Source organism: Nannospalax galili, unplaced genomic scaffold (genome assembly GCF_000622305.1).
Source record: "Nannospalax galili isolate Female #2095 unplaced genomic scaffold, S.galili_v1.0 scaffold498, whole genome shotgun sequence".
NCBI classification, from domain to species: Eukaryota; Metazoa; Chordata; class Mammalia; order Rodentia; family Spalacidae; genus Nannospalax; species Nannospalax galili.
In genome coordinates, this window is record NW_008342032.1 from 2,431,974 (window position 1) to 2,458,894 (window position 26,921).

General features: G+C 41.9%; 1 protein-coding gene and 1 pseudogene across 16 annotated transcripts in view; both read left to right on the top strand.

Moving 5' to 3' along the window:
* Nucleotides 1-26,921, top strand: part of Sgms1 (sphingomyelin synthase 1) — a 323,387-nt gene that overhangs the window by 133,794 nt on the left and 162,672 nt on the right. For all 16 annotated transcript variants that reach the window (XM_029565807.1, XM_029565796.1, XM_029565809.1 and 13 more), the window contains one exon: nt 2,447-2,518. The gene's annotated coding sequence lies outside the window, so the exon portion shown is untranslated. The remainder of the gene's footprint in view (nt 1-2,446; nt 2,519-26,921) is intronic.
* On the top strand, nt 23,658-23,753 carry LOC115071221 (annotated as a pseudogene).

Genomic DNA, 26,921 nt, shown 5'->3' on the forward strand with positions numbered 1-26,921 from the left:
GGGCAGATCTATAGTTCAGGGCTGCTGAGGCTGAAATTTGCACAGCAAGATGGTGGAAGGAAGTGGTGAAGGGCTGAGACCTTCACAAGGTGATGTCTAGTTGAGAGCAGCTGCTTCTGGGTTGTGAACAGAATGGTGATGCAGAAGCTGAATGTTACTGACAGCGTTCCCAGTCCTGAGTGTCTTAGCCATTCTGTCAACAAATTGGAGAGGCCACATGCAAGGAATAAGGACAGTATCTTAGAGGAAGGCCACAGCTAGGACCAGGGCTACATTTGAAATGGGCCCATCTAAATCAAATATAGGACTAGGCCTAGCAGAATTGAGATCTACTGGTAACTTAGCTTTGACAACCGAACTGAGCCCCCTTGATCTGTCTACTTCATAATGACCCATATTTTAAATGAAAATGAAGCTGCCAGTGACTGGAAATCAGTCATCATAGATTTTGGGCTCCACTGCTGTTCCCTGAAATGACCCAGGGCTTTCTGGAGGAGTGACTTCATCCAGGACAGAGACAGGACAGATACAAGATGAGCTCCAAATGTTTCTTAATGTGAGAAAGCCAAGAAATAACGGAAAAAAATTATTTGTCAAAAGATAGAGAAGGTGGATTGAACAGGTTCTCAGATGCTGAATCTGAGTACCCACATACAGCAAGGACTGAAGTAGAGATGTGTCGTAAGAAAAGCGGGATTCTATGTATTTGAACTAGACATAATTACGTAAGTAGATGGATAAATGGTGTAGAATGCTGATAATGAACAGTAATGTGGTGGGAAATTGGTGTCAGTGTGCTGGAGCTGTTACAGTACCAAGTTTGTAGTATGCAAACATCACCAATAGCTGCTAAATTTAGGGAAAATTTTCTTCTCCCCTGCTCCTCTTCCTCTGTTCTGTTTTCATCTTAGTAGTTTGCAATGTAGCCTAGATTGGCCTTGAACTCATGATCCTCCTACCACAACTTCCTGAATGTTGGGATTATACAGGAAAATTTTGAAATGGGACAATACATTTGGATGGTTTTAAAGTGTCTTCCCCAGGTGAATTATTAGTTGCAAGGGAAAATATAATAATTTCTTTTTATTAAAGGAATTGGACACTAGTTTGGATCAGAATGGACTTAAGTAGCTTTGACTGTGATAGGCAGGGAACTACGTCACTGACGGGGAGTTTTCTGGCTGAGAACACCTAAGCTGAACGGAATCATCAGGAATTGCCTGAGGAAATGTCAGACAAGTCAAAATGGAAATATTCTATTAATATAAAGGAGATGCACATTCTTCAGAAGTCAAGTGTCATAGAGGCAGAGGAGTGTTGTGTGTTTCAGGTTCAAGGTGGCTCCAGAAATGACAGCTAAATGTTATACCTGACCCTGGGCTGGATTCTGAATTGGAGGGAAAGAAATGTTATAAAAATCATTATTATGCTAATTGAATATGGAGTAGGTTAAAGTATCAACATTAATTTCACCAAGGTTAATAACTGCATTGTGATTATATAAGAGTATCCTTATTCTCGGGAAATAATTTCTGAAGTTTTCAAAGTAAAGGGCCATGATGTATGAAACTGAGCTCTATATGCCTGAGGGTGAGAGTGCTGGATGTGTGTATGGAAGAGAGCAAGTCAGTGATTAGGTAAATGGGTTAAATCTCGATAGTAAATGAATCTAGGTAAAGACTGCATGGGTGTTCTTTGTACTGTTATTTTACAAGTTTGCTGTCGATTTGAAATTACTTTTAAATTTTTAAATAAAAAATTTAGTCACGATAAAGAAAGATACAGGCACTGCCTAATTGCCTTGGTGTAAATTTTCTACCCTTTAGGCTGTTTTCTTAAGTAAACCATTTTTTGGTGGTGTCTTGGTCAGTTAGTGGACAAAACCACTTCTGTGTATGTCAGTTAAGAAAGCAGATCAGAAGACCTAATGCAAGAAGGAAAATGTATTTCTAACATCTTCCAAGTGCTGAGATTATAGGCATGCACCACAGTTCTTGGAGCATTGGGAATTGAACTCAAGGCATTGTCATGCTGGGCAAGCTCTCTATCAACTGGTACAACAGCTACATCCCCAGCCCTCTGATTTCTTTGATGTTTGTTAGTTGAGTAGTTTGGGGAAAGCACTCTAACCTTTGGGACCTTCAGCTGCTGCTGCATTTAAAAATACTTTCCTATTATGATTATAAGGCTCCAGTGAGGAAATGCATGTGAATGCTCTTTGTAAATAAGAATTTCTTCTACAAAGATGAATGTACTATGCATAGATTTGGTTACAGATAAAGAAATGGCTTAGGCTAAGATAGAGATTTTCATTAATTTGGGTGGTCTTTTCTCCCCTTAATGTCAGGTTTTTACCTGACTAAATGAGTTTTTTTTTCCCCCTGTGGACTCTTTGTTTCCTTCTGGTTGACTTCCTTCTTCTCATTTCCTGCTTTTATTATTCTAGGCAAAACTTCAGAGACTGAAGAAGTCGTGGCCTTTCAAGAAGGTACAGTTGGGTGTATAAAAGACAGCATAGGTAAGTGAAATTCTGTGTTTCAGTTGTCCTGGAAAAATTCATGTGTCTGAAGTACCTTGTAATTCCTCTTGCTTTGTTCTGAGATTGAGTGTCCAGTTCTGGTGGTGTAGAGGGAGTTTCCATGGTTTTGGGGTGTCTGAGGGAAAATCCAACTAAGGAAAGAACAGTATGATTTGGAGAGGGTCAGGAAAAGTGTTGGAGAGGCCAGCTCCTCCATTGGAGGAGGCAGGCAATATGACCAGGCAGTAAGACAAAGGGTACAGGAAATGTACCTTATATGCCTGAGTCATAAAACCCTAGGGGAAAGATTCCAGGAAGGCCCAAAGGTGTCATCTGGGGCCAGATACCTTTGATATGGGCTTGCTTTCAATTGGTGCCTCACAGAAGATTACAGTTAGGAAGCATGCCACCTTTCTTACAGTTGAGCTGTCTAGGCCAGTGCTCAGAGTGCCAGTGAGGTGGAATAAAGACCTTGACCTAGAATATAAAAGCTAGCTGAATGACCTAAACAGTGTCTTTACATCACTGTTGATTGCCAATCTAGCACAGATTTTTATGTCTGTCTGTATGCCCCCAAAATATTTCTAGATTATGCTTGTTTTTGAGCTTGATAAAAATGGTATATTCCATGTAGTATTTTACAACTTGCATTTTTTACCTGGATGTGTTGTGAAATTGTCTGTTGCATATAATTATAGTGAATTTATATTTTTAAAGCAAATTCTGCTATGAGAATCTGTTACAGATCATCTGAGGTCCCATTTCCCTCTAACACTTGGTATTTTTGTTGCCGTTCTAGTTAGGTGTGAGGTAGTATATTTTAATTTTCTTTTCTTAATGAATTGTGAGATTGAGACCTTTCTTTCAGTATTCTTAGCGAAGAGCTCACAATGTAGACAAACCTTTCAGTACCTTCCCCCTCCCCTCCCTTCCTTTCCTCCAGTCTTTCTTCTGTTCCCACTCCTTCTCTCCCCTCCCCTCTCCTCCCCTTTCATGTCCTTCCCTTCCCACCCCTTCCCTTTCTTTCCCTCCCCTCCCCTACCCTTTCCTCTCCTCTCCCCTCCCCTCCTTTTCCTCTTCTTCATTTTCCTTTTTCTTTTTTGGTTGGGGTCTTGCTATGTAGCTCAGTCTGCCTTGAACTGTGATCCACCTGCCCTGGTCTCCCGAGTGCTGGAACTATAGGCATGCACATGTTGGCTTTTCCTTGCATGGCAAAGGAATTGTTTCTGTTTTGTTTATTGAAATACCATCTAACAGTCTCTGTGTGGTTCATTTTCATCACAAACCTTTGTTCTTTTGGATTGACTTTTCTGTTGATTTGTATTCTCATTCAGTCTTCTTTTTTTTTCTCTTTATTGTATTTCCATTTTTCTAATCACCTTTCAGTTTAAAACTCAGTCAGCATTTAAAGTATGCTAAGTCCTTTCCAAAATAATAATATAAAACTCATAGGCCAGCTAATGAGGATGCGCTCCTTCTGGGCTTACATGTTCTTGACAGTATTCCTGCTCTTCATGTTATCATAAAAGTTGGACAGATGTTAACTTGGTAGCATTTGCTTAACGTCATGTATCGTTACCATATGCCTCCCTCCTTTCCCCTTCTTCCATTCTGTACCTTTCCTCTCATCAGCTTTGCCTTCTTCTTAAGTTACTTTGCTGAGAATCTCTTGACTTTATCTCTCAAATGCCTGCTTTTCACTCTTGCCATTCCAGTTGGCAGGCCCTTCTAGATGGCTTTGTGAGCGTGCCATCCCATTGAAAGACATCTGCTGCTTCTTGTGTTTGCCATTCTTTTTTTGTTTGTTTGCTTTTTTTTTTTTTTTTTTTTTTTTTTTTTTTTGTCTTTTTGAGACAGGATCTCCCTGTAGCTCCAGCTGTCCTGGAACTCACTATGTAGACCAGGCTGGCCTTGAAATCACAAAGATCCGCCTGCCTCTGCCTCCCAAGTGCTGGTCCTGTAGGTGTGCGCCACCATGCCTGGCAGCATGTTTGCCATTCTTTACTAAACAACTGGACTTATTCTAAGGTTGTGTTTGGTGTTCTGCAGGTTATTTTTTTTTGTCCTGTTTTTAATTGTGCATTTCATGTATCTGCAGATTTGCGCTACTTAGTAGCTCTGAAAATGTCTTAGCTATTGGTGTTTTAAATACATTCTCTTACCCATTCTATTATCTTTCCAGTTTTTATTAAATGGATGTTAGAATGTCATTTTACTCTTCATAGCTTTATAACTTCTGCTTGATCTTTTCTTTTTAGTTTCTTTTTTTCTCGCTTCATTTTTTTTTTTTGGACAGGGCCTCCTAACCCAAGCCCACCTGGAACTCATTATGTAGACCAGGCTGGCCTCAGTCTGCCTGCCTCTGACCCTGGAGTGCTGGGATTAAAGGCTTGTGCCATCATGACTGGCATTTTTCTGCTTCATTTTGACTACTTCCTCAGTATTTAACTTCTAGTTCAGTAATTTTATCTTCTTCTGCATTGGATTTCCTGTTGAGGTTTTACTTTTAATGACCACATCTCTGTTCCAAAAGCTCTATTTCTGCTTCAAATCTGTCAGGATATATGTATGTATCTGAATATATGTATGTATCTCCATACATATATATGGAGAGATGGAGGCTCTCTATGGATGGTTTGGAACTCATTAAGTACATCATAACTGTTTATTAATTAAATTTATTATTTATTTATTTATTAAATAAATTTTTATTGAGTTTTTGTGTATTTCATACATAAAGTCATCTTTATGTTCCCTTCCCCTTCCCCTTCCCCTTTGGCACCTCCCATAGTGCCACCACTTTAGTTCATACATTCTGTCATTTGTATTAAGGTCTATTAAGTAAAGTTAGTATCCTGAGATGTCCCTCAGGGTTTAGTCAGCCTATCTTAGAGTCTTTCTTCAGAGCGTCAGAAAGATCAGCTCTTCCTGACCCAGCAGTAATTAGCTGCCAATAATTCTTTGACTAAGTTTGGGGCTTGCTGTTCATTTCCACAATTCTGTGCTGGGTTTTTGTCTGTCTAAGTTTGCCTGGGTCTTGTGCATGCTGACACCGTTGCTGTAGGTTTGTATGAGAAGGGTCCCATACAAATGCCTGTAGGACCATTTCCGTATGGTCATATACCTCCTCCCTGGCTCTTACAATCTATCTGGCCCCTCTTCTACAATGGTCCCTGAGCCCTGGGTGGGTGGACCTCAATATAGGAGTCCTGTCCAAGGACCTACACTCTGCCGATTCTTGTTCTCTGTGTATATTTGATAATATCAGGATCTAAATTTCTTAGTGTTCTGAATGTGTGTGTATGCTTTTTTCCTAATGTGCCTATTGAGTTTGGATTATTTGTTAGTAATCCAATTGGGACCTTTATCTTGGAAGCTTACAGTTACCAGTTATGAGCTATCTAGGGTAGCACCATTTGTAGATCCTGGTTGCTTGGGAGACTGAGATAGGAGGATTGTTTGATCAGCTCAGGCAGCATAGTAAAACCCTATCTAAAAAAATTAAAATCCAGCCAAGCATGATGTCACAAATCTGTAATCCCAGTACTTTGGAGGCTGAGACAAGAGAATTTCCATAAATCAAATGTCATCCTGTGTTACATATTGAGTTCTGTCTAGGCTAGCCTGGACTGTAGAGTGAGACCCCATCTCAACCCCCTCACCCAAATTCACTTGATAATTATCTCTTAGAGCCTTCAGGTATAACTTGGACAGACTGCAGGTCCAGGACCACTTTTATTTCCTGGAGTGCTGGGAAGCTGGGAAGGTAGATGCTGCATGCTGTGCTGAGTCTTGGTGTCTCCTGGCTGCTCTGGCTTCCTGCTGTGCTCTGGCTTCACAGCTCTCTGCTCAGGTCTCAGTGCCCTGCTCCTGCAATATTCTCATGGATTTGCTTTCTATCCTGAGGCTAGCCAATGCATTAGAGAGCATGTTAAAAAAATGATATTCTAGATCTTATTCAAGATTATTGCACAGTAGAAAAGCCTGTAAAATGTAATCCAGCCCAGTTCCTGGCTTAGGAGTGCCCAAGTGATCTAAAAAGCAATCCGTTTTTCTTTTTCTTTTCCTTTTTTGGTCTTTTTGAGACCGGGTCTCCCTGTAGCCCCAGCTATACTGGAACTCACTATGTAGACCAGGCTGGCCTTGATCTCACAGAGATCCGCCTGCCTCTTTCTCCCGAGTGCTGGGACTAAAGGCGTGCACCACCATGCCCAGCTGCAATCAATTTTCTGTATGTGTCCTTTGTCAATTTTCATTTTTTCCACTTTAAATGGTAAATTACTTGTCTGTGTTTCACCTAAGGATAAGAAATACTGTGACAGTGACCTCTTTTGAAAGTGTGCTGAACCACTTCATTACTGCATCCTCATACTAGCTCCTTTCTTGTTAATCTGTTAACTTTTTACTCCATGGAACTCTTGGAATAACTCATTAGCACAGAATACTTATTCAGCACCAACTTACTGTGCCTCGCAGTCTGTTTTCTGTCCTAGTGTCATTTTTCTTTCTATCCAGAATCCCAAGCATAAAAGATTCTGCTGTGGTTCTCTGTCTGTGGATGCCTTTGTTCCCCACATGGAGTGCAGGTATGCTTGCCATTGTGAGTTAGAGGCATTGTATCCATAAGCACCACCGCCTCACATTTAGCTCTCTATATTAGATATGGAAGGCAAAGTGGAAGTTTTGGTTTATAGAATGCTGTTGCCTTGGGCTTTGGCATATGAAATACTTCAAAAATGCATGTCAAGTGAGATTGTAGATTTAACAGTTTCTTATTTTTCTGCTGCAGAACAATCCGTATTATTTTTTAGATGCTGCACAGCTCTGACAGGGTGTGTGTAGAATTCGTTATGAAAGTAAGATGTGAGGCTGCCTCTAATGCATGGACTCTTCATGCTTTGTAGGTTACAAGAATGGTGTCTGTAATACTGGTGTAATTGTAGAAAGACGGGCACCACAGACATTGCTAGGAAATGCTGAGCTCTGTGACTGGAGTTTCCTGTGCTTTCACATAGAAAATGTAAATGCCAGAATGTTCTGCATCTTGTCTCTAATGTTAGTTCCTTACATCCATGTCCTTATATTTCTTGCGATTTTGTTGGTTGTAGTTCAGAAGCTGCTGCTGAGTTTTGCTTTCTTTTTCTTTTCTTTCCTTTTTTTTTTTTTTGTTTTTTGATAGGGTCTCCCTAGTCCCAGTCCATCTGGACTCACTATGTGGACCAGACTGGCCCCTATCTCACAGAGATTGCCTGCCTGCCTCTTCCTTGGAGGGCCAGGATTAAAGACATGTACCACCACACTAGGCTAGATTTTGCTTGCTTGCTTGCTTTTTTTTTTCAGTCTTGTTGAGACAGGGTCTCCCTATAGCCCCAGCTGGCCTAGAACTTGCTATGTAGACCAGGGTGGCCTTGAACTCACGGAGATCCACTGCCTCTGAGTGCTGGGATTAAAGGTGTGGGCCACCATGCCCAGCTTTTGGATTTTGCTTTCTAAATGGTTGGGATAGTAGAACACACGGGGGGGGGGGGGGCGGTGAGACCTGGAACAGGAGTTCACATACATGCATACATGCACATACTTTTCCAGGGAACCCTGCAAGCCTTCTGGACTGGCTTTCACTAGTGCATGCTGCTTGGTTGTAGGGAACGAATGCAGTCACCCTTGCTTTGGGTCTGTTGGCCTGGGTCAGGCAGTTCATTGGACAGAGCAGGAGATGACCTTCTGAGCCTCCTGCTTGTTGTCTTTTACTATAAACATGTCCCTTTGAAGACTGTGATTAGTTTGAATCCATAATTTAAAATTTCTTATTAGTATATATAAAGTATGCAAGATCAGTTCTAATAGAGTTCACCTGAGTCAGTTAGTTTCCCACTGTAAATCTGAGATTTTTGACAGCCTAAGAATGCAGTATTTCATTGTTCTTTTCATTGTTCATTTCAGTTGTTCTTGTCTGTTAGGGTCTGTTAGGGTGCTCGAACTAAGGCTCGCTGGTTGTTGTCCAGATGAGTGGCTGTGAATCTGTCTTTGGTCACTAGGCCTGGTTATGAATGCAGGACAGTGCTTTGTCGTGTGTGCTCCCTGGGTCTCAGAGCTCTAGTCATGTCCCTTTGCAGTGAATTCTGGAGCACCAGCCATTTCTACATTGTCCTTCCCCTTCTCTCAGAGTTAATAGATTAGTATACTTCTAAGTAATGGTTTGAAAAGTTAAAAGTACTTCAAACACCTTTCAGCTTAATTTGTCCCCTGGTCACCAGTTTACCTTGGAATATTTCTTGTTGTAGTCTTTATTAGATGCCTGCTGCCTGCAAGAATTTGCTGCCTAGAGAACAGTTCTTGTATTTGCTACAGTCAGGCGTTGTGGGATTAGAAGCGTGGTACAGAGGAAGTCGTACCCGCTGTGGCGATGACCAGACTGCCTTGGTCCCGATGGAAGTCTACTCAGACTGTTCGGTTTTGGCTAACCACTTAGTTTTCCTCAGATTCACTTTTCCCACCTAATAACTGCTTTGATCTGTTCATATGGTAGAGCAGTATTTCTTAAGTGTTTTGGTTTTAGGACCTTTTTATTTTTATAGTCTCTCCGCACCCTCTCTCTGTTTTTGCGTGTGGAGACCAGTGGTTGACATTGGGCATCTTCCCCAGTTACTTTCCACTGTGTTTTTAGAAGAGTCCTGTCATTGAACCCAGAGCTCGCTGTTGCAGCTCAACTGGCTGGTGAGCAAGCCTCAGGGGTCCTTCTGCCTCTGCCTCTGCCTCTGCTCCCAGTGCAGGGATTACAGGTGTGTGCTGCTGTGCCCACCTTTCTTCTTTTGCCAATCAAACTCAAGTCCTAATACTTGCCCAGCAAGCACTTAACGGAGCTGTCTCCCAGCCCTTTTGTTCTTAAAAATGAGAGAGGATGCTGGGTGTGGTGGTGCATGCCTTTATTCCCAGCCTTTGGGAGGCAGAGGCAGGTGAATCTCTGCGAAGATCAAGGCCACCCTGGTTCACATTGTGACTTCCAGGTAGACTGTGACTATAGAGACCCTGTCAAAAAACAACCAATAAAAAGACAAAAAAAAAAAAAAAAAAAAAAAAAAAAAAAAGAGGACTCCAAAGAACTTTGCTAATATGACTTATATTCAGCATATCATGAAAGCAAAATTATGACACCCAAAGATGTCTGTGTGCTAACCCCTGGAACTTGGAAATTCTTTCATATAGAAAAGACTATAACTACTAAGTTAAGGATCTTAAGATGGGAAGAAGATTCTGAACTCTTCAGCCATATTTCTAAACAAGGGTTTAGAGGTAGGCCCGGGATCACCAAATGAACACCCTTTAAGGAGGGAGGTAGGAGGGTGAGTGTCTGAGGAGACATGAGATTGAGGCAGAGATCAAAGTGATGCCTGTGCTAGGAGACCACAGCCAAAGAGTCCTGCTGGGAATATGTTCTTTTTTAACACTTCTAAGAGGAGCCCACCTTATCAACACACGTACGGTGGACTTCTGACCTCCAAAACTATAAGATGACAAACGCACATCACTTTAAAGCCACCAAATTTATAGTCATTTGCCACAGTAGCAGTTGGAAACTGATGCTAATATTTTTGATATTTGAAGTGAAAAGTGAGAAATTTAAAAACTGTTAATTCACTGAAAAATAAACTCATTGCAAGTTAACATTTGTTTGTTTGTTTTTGAGACAGGGTCTCCTTATAGCCCTAACTGGCCTAGAACTTCCTATGTAGACTAGGCTGGCCTTGATCTCACAGAGATTCACCTGCCTTTGTCTCCTGATTACTGGATTAGAATTTTCTATTTAAAGGTCCTGGGGCTTGAGTCCAGGGCCTTGTGTATGCTAGGCAGGTGCATGACCACTGAACTACATCTCTAGCTCATAAATGAGTTTTTATGAACTATTGTCTAATAGAAGAGTGCTGTTCTTTATATATTTGTGAATCATGTCCTATCAAACTGAATAGAAGGTGGCTGGGTTCTCGTATCTGCTCTGCCCATTAGTCTGTGGCAGTATTATGTGTCATGCCACATATGAAAATTCCATGAGTATTAAAAAGAAAAAGTAGTAGCAATATTATGAAATAGTTTGGGCCTAAAAGAGTTTTGGGAAGGGAAGGGCTCTATAGAACCACTAGACTGGGGCATAGCTGACAGCCACATGCCTACCTAAAGAATGGGCACTGTGTTTCCTATTTTAGGTATCAGTTAGGAAACTAGGAATTTTGATGGGGCTGGAGAGATAGCTCAGTGGTTAAGAGCACTGGCTGCTCTTGTAGAGGACCTGGGTTTGATTCCCAGCACCCACATGGCAGCTAACAATCATCTGTAACTCCGGTTCCACAGGATCCAGTTCCATGGCATGGGTGCACTTACCTACATACAGGCAATACACTCATACACATAAAATAAAAGTAATAAATAAAATACTAAAAAATAAATAGCCAGGTGTGGTGGTGCATGTCTTTAATACTAGCACTTGGGAGACTGAGGAGGGTGGATCTCTGTGAGAATGAGGCTAGCATGGTCTATATAGAGAGTTCCAGGCCTAGCTATTACTCAGACTTTGTCTTAAAAAAGACCAAAAAAAAAAAAAAAACCCAATAAAATAAAAGGTAAGAATTTGGGGCTGGAGAGATGGCTCAGCAGTTAAGAGTACTGACTGCTCTTGCAGAGGACCTGGGTTCGATTTCCAGTACCCATATGGAGGGTACGAATCATCCTTAACTCCAGTTTCAGGGTAATCCGAAGCCCTCTTCTGACCTCCGTGGCATTGCACAACACGGGTGCACTCACATACATGCAGGCAATACACTCATATACATAAAATAAAAGTAATAAAATACTTTAAAAAGACTTTTGTTATTAAAGAAGAATGATTATTAAGGGACTTGGTGCAAACTCAAGAGATGATGTCATGTAAAGCCTTGATAAATTATAGGTAGATGTATTCATCTGTTTTTGTCTCTATAGCAAAATACCTGAGTTCAGGTAATTTGTAAAGAATAAAGGTTTGCTAGGCTCATACTTCTAGAGTCTAAGAAGTCTAAATGCATGCATCTGGTGAGTGCCTTCTTGCTCTATCATAATATGATACATAGTTATTTACATAGTGAGACAGAGGAAGCCTTTGGTTCATAGTCACTTACATAGTGAGACAGAGGAAGCTTGGGTGCTTGGCTGTCTTCCTTTTCTTATAAAGCTGTCAATGCCTTAACTTGAATCCCACCCTCATTACCTCCTCAAATCCTAATGATATCATCAATGCTTCGCCTCCAAATAATTGGTGAACATGGGAGATTGTTTCCAGAACATGCACTTTTGGGATGTATTCACACTAATCAGGTCACAAAATGTTAGTTGCCCCCCACCCCCCCGGCCCAGCCTCCAGATGGTCTAGGATAGGTTAGAATGTTTGCCTAGGCTGCATCATTTAGAAATATCTACAACACAGTGGCATGTAGGCAGAGGCATAACTGCAATGGATTGCATTTTTTGGCATTTGTAGATAAATTGTACAAAATATCTTTTGTGTGGTCTCACGGGCAGCTTTTTGATAACTTGCTTGTGCCCTTTGAAGTTAACAATATGCTTTCTTTCCTTGGGTAGGAGGAAAGTTGAAATGGGTTTTAAGACTCAGCTTTTATTCATAGTTATTCATGGCTTTGAAAATACATGGGGTGTGACCTTTCTGCTGCGGTCATTTTATAAACAGTCTCTGCTGCTCCCTAGCAGCATCCTGTGCATTAAGAATAACCTAGTTCCAGTTTTTTATATGAAAAGGTTCTTAGGAGTGCTGCGCTGAAGTGCCTTCTACTTTGAAAAATGTATGTATAGGAAGACTGTTTAAGTGGCTTAGTTTTGAATGCATTGTGAACTTTAATATGGATTCCATTAATTGATAATTGTGCATTCAATGTGGTTGTAGAGTTATTTTAAATGAGCTATTATAGTATCTGTTGGGTGCCTGGGAACTTGGGAGATATTTTGCATCCTGTGTATGACTTTGAGCTGCTCTTTTGACTTGTGGGATTAGAAGCACATGTGTCATTCACAGTTCATATTGTTCATTCCTACCTGAACTAGTTGTAGCGGGCAGTTTTGGTTTGGGATGGAGTGGAAGAGAGAGCAGGGGAGGAAGTTTAGGAGCCTGTAGTACTTGTGGGATAGAAGGATCCTTGTTTGGGAACCACAACCCGGGTAACCTTTCCAAAATGGAGCTGGGGGACAGCTCTACTCACCTTGAAGACCTTGTCTGGAGGCCTGACAACCATCTGTGGTTGCCAGTTTCTTTGACCTCATGGCGCACTCTGTAACCATCAAGTAATTTCTTTACCAGTTGAAGCCTTAGCTACAATGGAGGGAGGAGAAGCAATCTTTGAAACTTAAACTTGTGTGGTCCGGAACCTTGCATCCGAGGAGCCTGAGTTTTAGCAAGTGGCATTACAGTGACAGCATTTATTAACAGTTATAACACAGAAGCTGGTCGGTGTTCCTATTCATGCTTGCATGAATTCTGGATCATTGCCTAGGAGCTCCCTGGGCTAGCTATCCTTTGCTAGATGTTCCAGGAGAGAAGAAATCGTGATTGTAGACTATGGTCCCCTTTGCTCTCCTTTCTATATGTTCACACATCGTTCTGAACTGCTGTAGTTGGCAAATGGCATCCTCTGTGAAATGTGACTGATTGTAATGGCACTTAGTCGTGTTTGGAATCATGGGTGGAACTGCTGGTACCTTTAAGTTAGATTATAAAACAGCGTTTTGATTTTGGAGTTCTTGCATTAATTAATTATTAAATGTAAATGGTTTCTGTGTGCAGAAGCTCAGCTGTAATTCAGGGCCCAGAGCTGTGTCTGCTATTCCCACCAGTTCCTTGGCCTGTGAGCTTCCCCAGAGCTGGCTCAGGGGACACCCCAGGGGAGAGCCAGCCTCACACACAGCCAAACCTGGGTCTTTGCTTTGTATATAGAGGGCTTCTGGGGGGATTTGAAAGTTTAATGTGCCAATTGAAAGGTTACAGTCTCTCTGGAAAGAGACTAATTGTTTTCTGCAAGTGCCCCTCTGCCCCTCCCATTTCTTACCAATCTCCTAACTACTCTCAGAGCAGCTGTTGCAAATTCTTGCTGCTTTTTGTGATCTGCATCTCTCCCAGCCCAGCCCTTGGCAGACGCCCTTAGAAATGAAGTCATAAAGACACAACTTGCCTTTTCCCTCCATCCCACCTCTCCACTAGTGGGACATATCTACTCTGTCTCAACAGTGTGAAGCTGGCCTGGTTCTGCACTTTACCATGTATGGGCATGTCTTGTTTTCTACTCCTTCACACGTTCTTTGGGTCTGTCTTTAGGCATCCGCTTGTTAAAATTTAGCTGCTTTGTGGTATGCTTCTAAACTAGACTACCTGAACTATGCCTTTGATTGATTTTTTTTCCTGTTAAGACCCATCTGTTTCTCAGTCTACCCTCAAAGCCTGCTGCCAGCAATGCAATCTGATAGTCACACTTCAGTTTCACAGAACATTCTTTGATTCACCTATCATGTGTCTGGGAGCTTGGGATACAGATGCCAGGAGAAAAAGAGATGAATCAGATAACTGGGGCTATTGGTATCAAGTGTGTGTATGTGTGAGACAGCAAATAGTAATTGAGATTAATAACAGAAATATGTGCAGGCTAAGAAAGGAGAGAGAAAAATTCTGCCCTGAAAGAGGTTATAAGTGTGGGTCTCTCAGGCAAGAGAAGAAAGTCATGGTAGACATTAGTTAAAAACTAGTGATGTCCTCTTTTTGAAGGCATTTGTGATAAAATGGTCTGTAATGGTGGATGGACTCACTGTGACAGGTTGTTGGAAAGAACTCTTTGGGCTACGTGTGTTGCTTAGGTATCATCATTTGGGGAATTGCTAGTTCCTTGAGTCTGTTTGTTCAAGCTTTTATCTGAGGAGATGAGTGGACTTTGTTAAAGCTTTTATGCCCTAGAGGCCTTCCAGAGAGTCTTCTATTTTGAGAACATGTTGGTTATGTACTTAATACTTAGTGCTTCCAATGCTTGGATACCTTGTTCCTAGGGTGGGCCTTGGACACTGAATCTGAGGATGGGGTTTGCTTATAAGGGCCTTCCTCTCACTCTTAACCAGATTGTGCTTGTTACTTTTCATCTGTGGACAGTACATACCAGTTTACAACTGCATATATATGTGAATCTCTTCCTACTGAGTTCTTTTAAAGTCAGGGACCATTGTTCTCTTGTTCACTGATTTATTTACACTGCCTAATTCTGGCTTAGTTTGTAATGAAGGAATAAACAGGATCTGAAAGTTGAACTATGACTTGCACATATCAGTCGGAGAGTAAATAATAATTGTCTTTTATTTATTTATACTTTTGAAGTCAGGATCTAGGCTTTGTAGCCTAAGCTGGCATGAAGCTTACTTTGCAGCCCAGGTTAGCCTTGAGTCTGATTCTCTTGACTCTACCTTCTGTGTGTTAGGATGGGCCACAATGCCCTTTGTGGTAATTTTCGAAAGCCTGCTCTTTTGCTCATAGGGATGTATATAAGAGAAATATGTAAATTTATGTACAAAAACCCATAGGCTGATATCTCTAGTAGTTTTTTCCCAAACTAGAAAAAAACATCAAATGTTCTCAGCTACATGGCTAAACAAACGGGTGTATCAGTCAGTGGCATGCTACTCATCAATAATAAAAGCAATACAACTAAACCAATCAATGAATCTCAGATTCACTGTTACATAAAAGCCGAAGTCAGAATAGTATTGTGAATAAGATACAGTTTAACAGTCTGGAAAAGGTGGAGTACAGGGTCAGTAATACTGATCGTCAGGAATCAGGAACGGTTGATGGGGAGAGAAGATGGACTGCAGAGAAGCCTGAGGATGGATGAATGTTCTCTATTTCAGCTGTGGTAATGAAAGTATTTGCCAAAACTAACAGACTTGCACACCACAAAAGATGGATTACTGCATACAAATTATACCTTTGTGAATTGGACTTTAAAATGAAAACACCATCGCTACCACCATTACCACCACCATCAGTAAACATAATGATGTACTTTGGCTTAAAAGCTATGAGGAGGGACTGAAGAGATGGCTCATGGTCAAGAACACTGACTATTCTTGCAGAAGACCAGGGTTCGAATCCCAGCACCCATATGGCAGCTAACAACTGTCTGTAACTCCAGTTCCAGGGGATCCGACAACCTCTTCTCTCCTCTGTGGGCATTGCACAACATGGGTGCACTTACCTACATGCAGGCATAACACTCATACACATAAAATAAAAATAATAAATAAAATATTTTTTACAAAAAGCTATGAAGAAATCAGTGTATCCTCCAGTTGTCTATGGTTGGATAAGGTTTGCTAGGTCATTAGCTACATGCTCCTTCAGATGCAGGGATGCAGCCTCTCCTGAACTTTGGTTTCTAAGCGCTGGAGATAACTATTACTGTAGAGGTAGGGGCTGTCATGATCTCTGTTAATAGAATACTCTTGGAAGATTGTAACAGAGCTACTGGCCCTCATTTTAGTGAGGCAGCCTTTATTATGTGAACATGTAGTCAGATTTCATTCTCTTTGCTTTGCCTTTGAAAGAGTCATAGTTAGGAGACTCAGATTTTCAGATTGTTTTAAACCTCAGCCAAAACAACTATGATGAGATTTCCAACCTCCTTCCCTATAATGGATCATAAAGTATAAGAAATTTACAGTGTAATCTTTTTTTCCAGTAGGAGGTTTCTTGTTTATTTAAAAGTCGAATTTAAGAGATTGGTTTGAGTTTATTGCTGTCCAGTAGTCAGTTGAGTAAATGCTTGTAGATCATTAACCACATGTCTGTTTTGAAGTATTATTGAGTTTTCACAGAAAAAGGCATAGTCACCATCTGACAAGGTAGACCAGACCCTGCCAATGAGCTTGGATCCAGAATGGGAGGAGAGTGGCGAGGAGAAAGCCATTATGCAGGAGAGCTTGGGTCGGACCTTGGGGTGTATGTAGTTTATGTCTGCTGGGGAAAGAGAGAACCAGATGCAGTGCTTTTGAAGAATTTTTTGTTTGTTGATGTTGTTTTTTGACAGTGTGCATTAAGAAAAATTTTCTTGTTTTGGGGAAATCACGACATAGAAGGAAGGGCGAATAATTTCTTTCCTCCTTCCCTAACTAAGAGTCAAAGAGATGTATAGGTACAATAAAGATTCAGACTCTGTGGAAAGATTTTAAGCAAGCAATCCCTTCGTCTTCTGTATTTTCTATTGCCCCTGTAACTAATTAGCCGGGAGTTAGCAGCTTGGAACAGCACAAGTTTATTGTGCAGGTCACAAGCCCGACATGGCTCACATTGAGCTAAAATCCGCTTCTCACAGGCCTGAGGGAATAGTCTGTCTCGGCCTTTTCCAGCTTTTAGGGTCTGTCATATTCTTTGGCACATGGCGGATCTTCTTGTCTATCCTTTTGTAGTTAAATATGGGAAAGGCTTTTTTAATTTTAGGGGCCCATGTGGTTAGATTAGACCCATCAGGACTCAGGGTACTCTCCTATCCAATATCCTTCCTGTCACAGCTGTATAACCCCTTTCTCTCTTAGTAATGAATTCACAGGTCTGGAGGTAGGATGTGGACCTGGAGTGCACAACCCTTTCCCTGTTAGGTGGAGTTCACAGTTCTGGAAGTAGGATGTAGGCCTGGGGTGATTTATCTTGCATATTATACTCTTGTACCCTGTTTCCTTTTTTTTCTTTCTTACTGACAAATTATTTGGACAAACTGACCTAGTGTATATCTATCTTTTCCCTTCCCCATCTGTGTATCAGTCAGTCAGTCAGTCAGTCAGTCAGTCAGTGAGCCTGTGTTCTGCCAGAAGATACTACATAAAGTTTTGTACTTTAAAACTCCTTTTTCACTTTGTAGTAGCGGAGTTTGAAACTCAGTGCCTCACATGCACCAGACAAAACCATATTCCAGCAGTCGTAGCCAGGGGAAATTTGTTTTAGAAACTCCCACAGATACCAGAATCTGAAAATACTTAAGTCCCCTGTAAAAAGTGGAATCATATTTGCATGAGACCCACACATATCCTCCTGTATGCTTCAAGTCATCTCTAGATTACTTATATTTCCTAATATAATGTGATTGCTATGTAGAAAGTTGTTATACTGTATTGTTTAGAAAATAATGATAGGAAAAGTCTGAGCCTGTTCAGTATACAGTTTTGTTCCTCAGATATTTTCTGTCCCAACTTGTCAAAACCAGGAATATCAAGATCGTGTGTGTGCAGGCCCAGTACTGTCTAGACAACTTTTTTACACCTACTCTTAGGGGAACTCCAGTGAACTGCTAGAATAGCTCTTTAAATGTTGCAAGTTCTCTGGTGTATGTTAGCACTTGACTCTCTTAAAGGCAATAAAAAACCTCCCGAACCTCATGAGACCCACAACTATCATTTTAAACAGAGCACTCCTTCACACAGCACCCTTATGGTTCCTGAGGAGGCCATGTTTTGGTAGAATGCCTAGGACTTATGAGAGTCCACCTTCAACAGTTTGTGAGTTGCCCTTGAGATTTGATGTGTGGATTCAGTAGGCCTCATTCTACCTCAATCTAGGCTAGGTCTTCTAGTTTGTTTTCTGTTCCTGTGATAAAACACTCTGACAAAAAACAACTTTGGGAGAAAAGGGCTTATTGCATCTTAACTTCAAACAACAGTCCATCATTGAGAAAAGTCAGGGCAGGAACTCAAGGCAGAAACCTGGAGGCAGGAACTGAAACAGAGATCATAGAGAAATGCAGCTAACTGGCTTGCTTCCTGTAGCTTGCTCAGCTTCATTTCTTTATACAGCTCAGGCCCTCCTGCCCATGGATGGTACTGCCCAGAATGGACTGGATCCACCCACATCAAGCAGCAATCAAGAAAATGTCCTTATAGACAGGCCTACAAACCAATCTGATGCAGAAAGTTCCTCAGTTCAGGTTCCCTTTTGCCACAGTTTTGTAAGAGCATGATGCCAGTTGATAGCCAATCTGGCCTGGACCAGTGGTGGTGTAAATGGTATTAGAACAGAGGCTGTATGTTGTTGGCTGGCTCATTTGGGGAAGGGTGGAGTAGTTGAATTCCATAGAAACTTCACTTCCTGCAGAGATACTAAAAATCCAGATGCTGTTTGGAGTGCAGGGTGGATTCCACAGCTCAGGCCTCATTCCACCTCTCTGCTCTTGCACAGACGTGTGATCATGCATACAAAGTTGTGATTTTGGTGTTCCAGAGTGTTTGATAAAGGAGTGTCCCAGCCGCTTGCTTGTTAGCCTGGATAATGAGGTCCTTGCTGGCCGAAGCCCAGGGCTTTCGTTTTCCTAGGCTTCTGTTGCTCAGTAGAGCTGCATGGGAGCACAGACACAGGGGCTTGTTGTAGGACTCGGATCCAGTGACAGCTGCAAGGAAAACGGATGATAAAGTTTTTCTGTTTTGCTTTCACTCAGCTCTAATCAGTGCTTTTGGATTTTTATAGCATTGCAGCATTTCTTAGGAAAGCTTGACTTGAGGTATTCATTGTGACCTTCTGTGAGTGGCAGAAGGTTTTAGCGTGGCAGTCAATCTGTCAGAAGGATGGTTGAGCTCACAGGGCTGGGGTTTGTTGGCCAGAAGTAGCTAGCAACAGATAGTGTCATCTTGTACTAGTCATTTTCTTCTTTGGGCCTCTAAGCTGGGGCAGTTTGGATATGAGCAGCTAGGTGACTCACACTGGGGAATAGAACTTTGGGGACTTAACAGCAGACTACAGGGCTTGTGGGGTTTGGTGTTCTGCATTGTAGCTTCCTGGTCTTGCTGTGTCAGTGCTTACTTACATGGGCTGGCTTGGTTCTGTGAATGAATGCATGTGGTACCTGGCATTGTGTGTGTGTGTGTGTGTGTGTGTGTGTGTGTGTGTGTGTGTAGTGGAGGATTTCCTAAGGAGTGATAGCTCCTGTTCCTCTTCCAGTTGTGTGGCCTGAGTCCTGCAGCCCTGCTCTTTATTGCCTGCCACAGGAAGCGGGCTTTCTTTGCTTCATGTGTTTTAAGTTGTAATTCTCGTGCAGCACACTATCACTGTAATTTGCTCCTAGTACTGAGGTATTTGTGGTTGACCTGGTGACCTTAGGTGGGCGTTGCTTTGCTGTAATGCTTCCTTTCACAATACAGCTCTGTAGGATGAACTGAAGCTGTAAACACATGCTACACTGCTCAGTTTGTGCCTCCATTTTTTTTAGCAAGGCTTTTTCATAGTTCCCAACATCTGTTATGAAGACGGAGATCCATGGTGGATACAGCACAGTGTTGCCTTTGACACAGCATACAGAAGCTCGAGAAGCATGGTTTCTTTTATATTGAACTTTGCTATTTTTCAGGCACTGGAGAAGGAAAAAAAAAAAAAAGAGTTCAATCAATATGATCTTTGCCCCTGTGGATATTAGTTTGTTGGGGGCAGGCATCCGTTGAATTCAGAAATAATGACTTAATTACAGTTGTGATTAGTGCTGGGAAAAGTACCATGTCTAATAAATGTGCATTGTAGGATCCATATGTGATTCAAAGATCAGAAAAGTCACTCTGGGGAAATGCCTTGCTAGAGGTCTGTAGACCCCGAGGGAGAGTATTCTAGAAGAGGGAAGGGGAGGGAAGGAAGGTTCCCAACACCAGGGGCAGAGGGTGGAGCCATCTCTGTAGACAGAAGGATTTGGAGGATTGTGCTTTGTCTGGGGTAAAGGGAGCTGAGCACTCTTTCCTCTGGGACGGGAGTCTCACCCACAAGTTTGCCTGCTCTGCAGTTCCCTTACCTACTGCTCAGGTGACTCCTTATCAGGGAGACCTTCCTTGACCGCCAGAGTCACCCTCCCACTCCACTGCTTTTGTTCTGCAGCATTTGTCACAGTCCAGCATTATTTGTTAAGAGGATGGAACTCCAGGGAGACCAGGGTCTCTGCTGTATGCATGGGGAGGGCCTCTGGAAGTACTTGTTGGATCAATCACGAGTTTGCCTTCAGTTTGGGCTTTTGTTTCCTTTTTAGACTTGGATGAGTTTTCAATTAACCTGAGGCTGGAGAGGGAGTGAGTGTTGGGGTACTGTTCCTATGACAGATGAAGCCTTTGACACCATTGCAAAGTCACCGAATTAGAAGTCAAACCATCTTAAGTTGTGGATCTCTGCATTTTTGGAGGTTGTTTTTTTATAAATGTAAATATAAGTGTCTGCCCTTCCTTCCTCTTTATGCTGCTCAACTTCACTTGAGAACAAAGAAGTCTGTCCACTTACCTAATGTTCACCAAATTTTGGGACTAAATTGCAACATACTTAGTAATTCTACTAAGCTAACTGTTTTTACAGGAGGAGTCACTGGCCCTCTGATTGCCTCTTTTACCTCCTAGGGATGGTAAAAACAGTTTGGATTTCTATATGTAGGGAGTAATTTGAAAGAAATTGCTGAGAAATATTTTTCTACATCTTTTCGACTTTTTGGAAAGAAGTAACTACCATTATTTCATAAGAGGTGAGAAGGTTCTGTGCTTGTGCATGAGGCTGTGTATGCAATGGTCACAGAACAGCTGTTGGAATTACACGTGAATCTCTTTCCTATCACCTATTTGCTGTGCAACGTTTCACGACGTTTCACAACTTATCAACCTTTCTTTAAAATGGATATTGTCAACGTGGTAGCAGTAAATAAGGGGGATTATATAAGAAGACCATTATTTGTTATTGTTACCGTTTATAAGCTAGCTTGATTGGTGCTATTATGAAGTGATGCAGAGTACAGTATAATTGTCCACTCCAGTGTTCTCCAGACTTGCCTGAGCTTAGGCAGCTCCTCAGGTGCTTGTTAAAAGCAAAGATTCTCAGGCACCACCCAGATATCTGAGCTTGTTCCATCAGATTCCCCAGGGAGAGGCCTGGTGAGAACCTCACTGGGTAGGTAGGGGACGGCACATCCTGGTTTCAGGTATTTTGCATGATGAATTTTTAGATGTGTGTCAATATTTGTTAGTATGTTTTCATCTTTAGACAAGAAGTACAGTCACTGTTTATGTAGGCCTGCTTGCTCAGAATCTTCTCTCTTCTCTGAACAGGTGTGACATGTTCCTACACTCCCAGGGACATGAAAGGGTTTATAGCTACCAGGCAGCATAGTGTGAGTGGAAGTGACTCGGCTAGCCTGACATTCTTTCTTTCTCTTGGTAAAATGATCCTCATAGTCTGCTCTATATAAATATATGCAGCATCAAGGTGAACATGCTCACAGCCCTGAGTCATGCCAACTTCTGAGGTCTCAGACCATCCGACTATGGGTGTGATGGTGACTGTGGAGGTGTCTGCCTATGTGTGACTGTCACCTTGATGTGTTTGAGGTCAGGCTGCAGAGCTCTATTGTCAGCTGAGAGCTGAGACTTGAGAAGTCACTTCTTGTTCCGTGGCACTTAAGACAGTGCGTTCTGATCCAGCTGTTCTGGAAAAACAGTATTTTGTTGTTTTCACAGAAGTTTGCAAGTTCATTTTCCCTCTCTAGCCCAGGCGGTAACCAATCATCTCTCTGTCAGTGAGTGACAAAGGAAGATACATATGTAAAATGTACTCACAGGACTGCGGTTTGGGTAGACATGATGTTCTCAATGTGGGGCTCTCACATGGGAGTATTCTGCATGCCAGTGGAGCTGGGTAGTTTTGCCTCCATGAGGATTTAAAGTGCTTGATCTAGCAGTTTGTTTCCCTAGCCCCCTTAGGTCATGGTTTTGTATATCATATGACCTGACTACATTGCAAATTGGGCTTCTGTCCATATTATCATGGTATCATGAGATAAACTGATATGTGCTGGAACTCTTACTTGATTGTCAGGTTCATTTTCTGACCTGTGAGCCAATCAGTTGACATGTGGGGCTATTGATAAGGAAGAAGAATTGGTATGCATGTATAAAGTGGCATTGTTCTAATCCACTTAGAAAGCCTGTGAGGTCTTGACATAGACAAATGCAACCAGTACTAATGCAGTTGATACTAGGATCAGAAGACTGAAAGGGAAGCCATTTCCTTCCCCCATCCCCATAGTATTCTGTGATAAAACTGTGACCCGTACAGTTTTAAATAGAGAAGTCCTAAAATCTTAGCAAAATCATGAACCACTCGTTAGGAAAATGTAAAATATGCGCAGGTATTTGTTGTGCAGATAGAATGAGGGAAGGATGACATTGCCTGCCTTTTGCTTCCTCTGGCATGGGGACAGATGGAAAGCACTGGGCTCTCAGTGGGTTACTCTCCTGCCATGCCCTTTAGGAGCTCAGCTATGGAGTGAGTCCAGGCCTGCAGCTTCCTTTACCTACTTCCCTTGCTGTTCTTGTTGCTCTTTTCTTTCTTTCCTCATTTTTAAGTCTTGGCATAGGGAAAGACTGGAGGTAAAAGTTCAGGTCCGCTTTTTACAGACAGGAGAATTACCCAGTGTTTTTGATTAGTGGTAGATGTAAGAGTATGTCCAGTGAGAGGCCTTGGGGAAAGAGGGAGTTCATGAAGAACAGATGAGGGGCCTGGTCAATGGTATCCTGTTGACAGGGAGGAGGCAAAGTCTACCCCAGACATTTATTTCTAAATTGCAAGTATCTTGTGCAGTGAAGGCAGTTAGCATCCACAAAGCAAGCATTCTGCTCAAAGAGGTTGTGAAGGATGCAACCACAGCGCCTTCCTCTCTCCAGAGTATATATATATATATATACATAACAAAATGGACTGTGAGGCAAGGTGGCCAATTAGGTCTTAAATACCCATACTTAAAACTGTAATTGTTTATGTAATTATGTCTAATTGTTTGGAAAGTAAGTTTTCTTTTTTTCAGAGGGCTTTAATAATACTGTGTATTTTATCTTCTTGCCACAGTTTTTGTCTTAAATAAAAATGTTTTTGTTTATCACTATTGTTTGTGTGTGTGTGAGCATGCTTAAGCCATGATGTTAGAGAACAGCTTTCGGGAGTTGGCTCTTTCCACTGTAGCTTCCAGGGATTGAACACAGGTTGTCAGACTTATGTAACAAGCAATCATGTTTACCCACCGAGCCATCTTGCCGGCCTTTACCACATTTTCTAACCTCTTTGAAAGTGGGGAATCCAGTCCTTTTGTGGTTCATAAGCGTGGGTGTTCACACACATGCGTGACATGTGCTGCCCTCAAACCTTGTTATGCACTGGCACATTACCCATCTGACGTGGAAAAAAAAAAAGTGGGGAAGCCTGTCTCACTTTCTAGAAAGTTCTGTAGCATCAAACAGGACAGAGTAGCTTATTAGGTCTTAGAAACTTATGTGCTTAAGTGAGCTAAAGTGTCACTTGATAGTTTGATCTACATTACTGCTCTGTAGGTGTTTACATTTTAAAAAATATTAACTTAGTGTATTTGTGTGTGTATGGGCATATACACACAATGTACCATGGAATATGTGTCAGAGGATAACTTTCAGGAGTCAGTTCTCACCTTCCACCTTGTTTGAGGCAAGGTCTCTCTTGTTGATGTGACTGCCCCGTGTACCTAGGGCTAATGTCAAGCTTCCAGCTGATTTTCCTGTCCCTGCCTCCCATCTCTCCATAGGAGTGCTAGGACTGTAGATGTGTACCATATGTGGTTTTTTACATGGGTTCCAAGAATCAAACTCTGGTCAAGAGCTTTTCCCACTGAGCCATCTCCCTGGCACAGGTATTCACATTGTTCATATTTCTGATGCTTATTTACAAGCTGCTTTTCCTCAAGAACTGCTTGTTAATTCTTAGCTGAGGTAGGATGCCTGCCATCCCTTATTAGCAATGCTAATGCTAACACAGAATTGCATCTTCAAGCTGATTTCCTTAATGAACTCTCAGAAGAGGGAAAAATCAAACATAGTTTATCAAGTGTCCTAATTAATTAAAATTGTAACCAAGTACCTTTGCATATAGTGCAAAACTTTGTATACTATTTATAAAATAATATAAATAATTGCCTCTTTTTCATTTGTTGTTGCACTGATACAATTTATGAAGTGGTCATTTCACTGGCTCACTTCTCAGCACTGAAGGACTTTCCAGGTGCGGAGCTGAGAATGGACAGGACAAGGAAGCTACTTACTGCAGGTGGGCTGTGGGAAGTATGAAGAGGCACTGGAGGGCACATTTGGAGGAAGGACAAGTGTTATTGGCAGAGTAGATGGCAAGAGATGAGAGTGGAGAGGGCTGAGGTGCTACATGCAGACCTTGGGTGTCCTTTGAGGAGTTTTGCCCTGAATCTTAATGTCAGAAGTGACACAGAGCAACCTGTGCTTCCGGAAGCTCTCTTTTGCACTGTGTTGTTACTGCACTACAGGCCACAACAGCAGTTGCTGATCCAGTTCCTCCTCACTGCCAGGCTTTCCCGAATTGCATTGTTTTCTTGGAAGCACTTCAGCAGAGCACAAGGTATGCGCTTCATTGACTTTCTTGCTTGTGTTTGCCTTTCCTAACTAGAGTATGAACTCTGTGAGGTGAGATTGTATCTTTTTCCACTGCTGTGTCTCCAGTTCCAAAGAACAAGTGCTCAGCAAGTACCAACCGAACAAATGAACAGGTCAGATACTGAAATCAAAGAAAGTCACTGTTCTTCCCACAAATTAAATGGTATGGTTAATTCTAAAAGAAACAACATCTTAAACAAGGAATCAAAATTAGCATTACTAATAAGGGACAGCAGGCAACTTATCCCAGCTAAGGATGATGTGAATTTGTCAGGAAACAAATCAAAGCAGATAGAAGTAATGTCTTAATTGAAGGATATTTCCTAAAATAACTTCCAAGTATTCAAGAATATCAATCATGGGAGTTGGAGAGATGGCTCAGCGGTTAAGAGCAATGACTGCTCTTGCAGAGGATCCGGGTTCGATGCCCAGTACCCACATGGTGGTTACAGACCATCCTTAACTCCAGTTTCAGGGGAATCTGAAGCCCTCTTCTGACCTATGCGGCATTACACAACACGGGTGCACTCACATACATGCAGGCAATACACTCATACACATAAAATAAAAATAATAAAATATTTTTTTAAAAAAGAATGTCAATTACATAAAAGGTAAAAGCTGAAGAGCTGTTTCAGTGTAAAGGAGAAGGAGACTTGAGAGCAGAGTGTAGTACCTGGTCCTGTGGTGGGAGGAGGGACTTGCTATAAAGGACATTAAGATGGCTGATGAAATTAGAATATTCAGGGAGAAGTGTTTGGTTCGGAGGGAACATATGTTTGATGTGGCTGCTCTGAATAAATGGTAAGATTTTTTACCAACTTTGTCATTTGGTTATCTCAGGCCATGCCTCAGGATGCAGAGTGATAGTTGAAATATCTGAAAGCATCACAGTGAGACTCAGAAGATCTGGTTTCCTGTCCAGGAACTCTGAGCAGGTTCTTTGCCAAAGGTTGTAGATTCAGAAGTGCTCTGACTGTTAGATAACCTTGGCTCTCAACAGCAGTCTTGGTTGGAGTGATGTTGGTACTGGGCAGAAGGCCGCACTCAGGCTGCCTCTGCGAGGTGGGATCCAGATTTCACAAGATCAGTAACTGGGGTGGTGTTTAGGGTAATGACAGACAGTGAGAGAGAAGGTACCCTGTTTGTCAGCACTCAACTTTTTTTTTTTTTTTTTTGGTCTTTTTGAGATAGGGTCTCCCTGTAGCCCCAGCTGTCCTGGAACTCACTATGTAGACCAGGCTGGCCTTGAACTCACAGAGATCCGCCTGCCTCTGCCTCCCAAGTGCTGGGATTAAAGGTATGCGCTACCATGCCCGGCCCAAGCACTCAACTTTTTAAAAAAATCTGTTCTTTCAGGCAATACACTCAAACACATAAAAATAATAAAATGCTTTTTAAAAACTGGAAAAAAATGTGTTCTTTGAAAATTTCATATGTGTAAATGTCTCATTTTGATCATAGTCACCCACACACCCATCTCCTCTCCAAAGCACCCAGCTTCTTGTTGGCTCCCTCATGGTAGCCAATTTGCAATGAAATTTCTGAGGAGGAAGACTCAAATGCCAGCTACCTCAGATACACAGTGTAGGGACAGCTTTCTGTCTTGTTGAAAGAGTGATGATAACTGCTTCAGGAATTTATGGGGCTGGTGATACGGCTCAGTGGGTACAGGCACTTGGAAAGCCTGACAAACTGAGTTCAGTCTCTGGAATTCACATGGTGGAAGGAGAGAACTGACTTCCTCAAGCTCTCCTCTGGCCTCCACTTGCGCACCATGGCATATGCATACCCATACACACACACACACACACACACACACACACACACACACACACTAAATAAATAAAAATATAATTGAAAAAAAGAGAATTTATCTTGTCAGGGCTGCTTTGTGGCCAGAAGTGTTTCAGCC